Source organism: Vicia villosa, unplaced genomic scaffold (assembly GCF_029867415.1).
Source record: "Vicia villosa cultivar HV-30 ecotype Madison, WI unplaced genomic scaffold, Vvil1.0 ctg.003070F_1_1, whole genome shotgun sequence".
NCBI lineage: Eukaryota > Viridiplantae > Streptophyta > Magnoliopsida > Fabales > Fabaceae > Vicia > Vicia villosa.
In genome coordinates, this window is record NW_026706106.1 from 287,354 (window position 1) to 290,917 (window position 3,564).

Consider the following 3,564-nt stretch of genomic DNA (forward strand, 5'->3'; position numbering starts at 1 on the left):
ACTTAAGCACGAGGAAAGAACCATTCTGCCTCACAAAGAGCCTTTAGAAAAGATCAACTTGGGTTCTGAAGAAGACAAAAAAGAAGTGACCATTGGATCGCTGCTTGATGCTGATATCAAGAGTAAGTTGACAGACCTTCTCAAAGAATATGTTGACGTGTTTGCCTGGTCCTACCAAGACATGCCTGGGCTGGATACCAATATTGTTCAGCATTACTTGCCATTGAAGCCAGAATGTCCGCCGGTTAAGCAGAAATTGCGAAGGACTCACCCTGATATGGCTAACAAGATCAAAGTGGAAGTTCAAAAGCAGCTCGACGCAGGTTTTCTTGTCACCTCTGAGTATCCTCAATGGTTGGCCAACATAGTGCCAGTTCCGAAGAAAGATGGCAAAGTCAGAATGTGTGTTGACTACCGTGACTTGAACAAGGCCAGTCCAAAAGATGACTTTCCATTACCTCATATCGACATGCTGGTTGATAACACCGCTAAGTTCAACGTCTTTTCTTTCATGGATGGGTTCTCCGGTTATAATCAGATCAAGATGGCTCCTGAAGACATGGAGAAGACATCTTTCATCACCCCATGGGGTACCTTTTGCTACAAAGTAATGCCGTTTGGATTGAAGAATGCAGGCGCAACTTACCAAAGGGCAATGACTACTCTCTTTCATGACATGATGCATAAAGAAATTGAAGTTTATGTGGACGACATGATAGCCAAGTCCAGCACAGAAGAAGAACATATTGAATACCTTTTGAAGTTGTTTCAACGACTAAGGAAATATCAGCTTCGCTTGAATCCTAACAAATGTACTTTTGGGGTTAGATCTGGAAAACTCTTGGGTTTCATTGTCAGCCAAAGAGGTATTGAAGTAGATCCCGACAAAGTCAGAGCTATTCAAGAGATGCCTGCACCAAAAACTGAAAAGCAAGTAAGAGGATTTCTCGGACGATTGAACTATATCTCCAGATTTATCTCTCAAATGACTGCTACATGTGGGCCAATTTTCAAGCTTCTCCGCAAAGATCAAGGGGTTGTATGGACTGAAGATTGCCAGAAAGCGTTTGACAGTATCAAAGAGTACCTGTTAGAACCACCAATATTGATTCCTCCAGTTGAAGGAAGACCATTAATCATGTACCTTACTGTGTTAGAAGAATCCATGGGTTGTATGCTTGGACAACAAGATGAAACCGGTAAGAAGGAGCATGCCATCTATTACTTGAGTAAGAAATTCACAGACTGTGAGTCTCGTTACTCCATGCTCGAAAAAACGTGTTGTGCTTTGGCTTGGGCTTCAAAACGTCTCCGCCAATACATGATCAACAATACTACTTGGTTAATCTCCAAAATGGATCCGATCAAGTATGTCTTTGAAAAGCCCGCCTTAACAGGAAGGATGGCCCGATGGCAAATGCTGTTATCCGAATATGACATTGAATACCGTGCTCAGAAAGCGGTCAAAGGAAGCATTCTCGCCGATCACTTGGCGCATCAACCAATTAATGAATATCAATCTCTCAAGTTTGACTTTCCTGATGAAGATGTCTTGTACTTGAAGATGAAAGATTGTGACGAGCCGTTACCTGAAGAAGGTCCTGACCCTGGATCAAGATGGGGTCTAATTTTTGATGGAGCAGTAAACGCTTTTGGCAATGGAATTGGGGCAATCATCATCACTCCCAAGGGTACTCATATCCCGTTCTCCACCAGATTGCTATTTGATTGTACCAACAACATCGCAGAATATGAAGCTTGTATCATGGGTCTCGAAGAAGCCATTGACCTAAGAATCAAGATCCTGGACATATATGGAGATTCAGCCCTTGTGATCAACCAAATCAAAGACAAGTGGGAAACTTACCACCCTGGTTTGATTCCTTACAGAGATTATGCAAGACGTCTTTTGACTTTCTTCAACAAAGTTGAGTTGCATCATATACCTCGAGATCAGAATCGAATGGCAGACGCTTTAGCTATTCTATCTTCCATGTTCAAAGTCAATCACTGGAATGATATGCCTACAGTCAGAATCACGCGCCTTGAAAGGCCCGCCTATGTGTTTGCAACCGAAGCAGTCATCGATGATAAACTGTGGTTCCACGACATCAAGCGCTTCCTTCAAACTCAAGAGTACCCACTTGGGGCATCAAACAAAGATAAGAAAACTCTAAGGAGACTTTCTGGCAGTTTCTTCCTGAATGGAGATATGCTATACAAAAGAAACTTCGACATGGTTTTGCTCAGATGCGTGGACAGACACGAAGCAGACATGTTAATGCATGAAGTGCATGAAGGGTCCTTTGGAACTCATTCAAATGGGCATGCAATGTCCAAAAAGATCTTAAGAGCAGGATACTATTGGTTGACAATGGAATCAGACTGTTATAAACACGTGAAGAGATGTCACAAGTGCCAGATCTACGCAGATAAGATCCATGTGCCACCGACTCTACTCAACGTTCTTTCATCTCCGTGGCCTTTTTCCATGTGGGGTATCGACATGATTGGAATGATCGAACCAAAAGCTTCAAACGGTCATCGTTTCATCTTGGTAGCAATTGATTACTTCACCAAATGGGTCGAAGCAGCATCTTACGCCAATGTTACAAGACAAGTGGTTGTGAGGTTTATCAAGAATAACATCATTTGCCGATATGGTATTCCCAGCAAGATCATTACTGACAATGGTTCAAACTTGAATAACAAAATGATGAAAGAATTATGTGAGGAATTCAAGATTGAGCATCATAACTCTTCTCCTTACAGGCCAAAAATGAACGGCGCTGTTGAAGCTGCTAACAAGAACATTAAGAAGATCGTCCATAAAATGGTCGTCACTTACAAAGACTGGCATGAAATGCTGCCATTTGCTTTACATGGGTACCGTACTTCAGTGCGTACTTCAACAGGGGCAACTCCTTTTTCTCTAGTATACGGCATGGAAGCTGTGCTCCCCGTAGAAGTTGAAATCCCATCAATGAGAGTCCTCATGGAGACTAAGTTATCAGAGGCTGAATGGTGTCAAAGCAGATACGATCAGTTGAACTTAATCGAAGAAAAACGTATGACTGCTCTATGCCATGGACAGTTATACCAAGCAAGGATGAAACAAGCCTTCAACAAAAAGGTTCGACCTCGTGAATTTCGAGAAGGTGACCTCGTGCTTAAAAAGATCTTGTCTTTTCAACCAGATTCTAGGGGCAAATGGTCTCCTAATTACGAAGGCCCGTATGTTGTCCAAAGAACATTTTCTGGCGGCGCCATGACTCTTGCAACCATGGATGGTGATGAACTCCCATATCCTGTGAATGCTGATGCAGTCAAGAAATACTTTGTCTAAAAAAATAAAAAAGAACAGCTCGGTAAGTCGAAAACCCGCAAAGGGCGACTTAGGCAAAAATGAGCGTCTCGGTGGACTGAAAACCCGAAAGGGCGGTCCAGGCAAAAATTAGAGACAATAAACAGAAAAAAATTCATCCTGGTAGATTGAAAACCTGAAAGGGCAATCTAGGCAAAAATTAGGGATTTATGACAAAGTAACTGCATCAGTCTGTACTT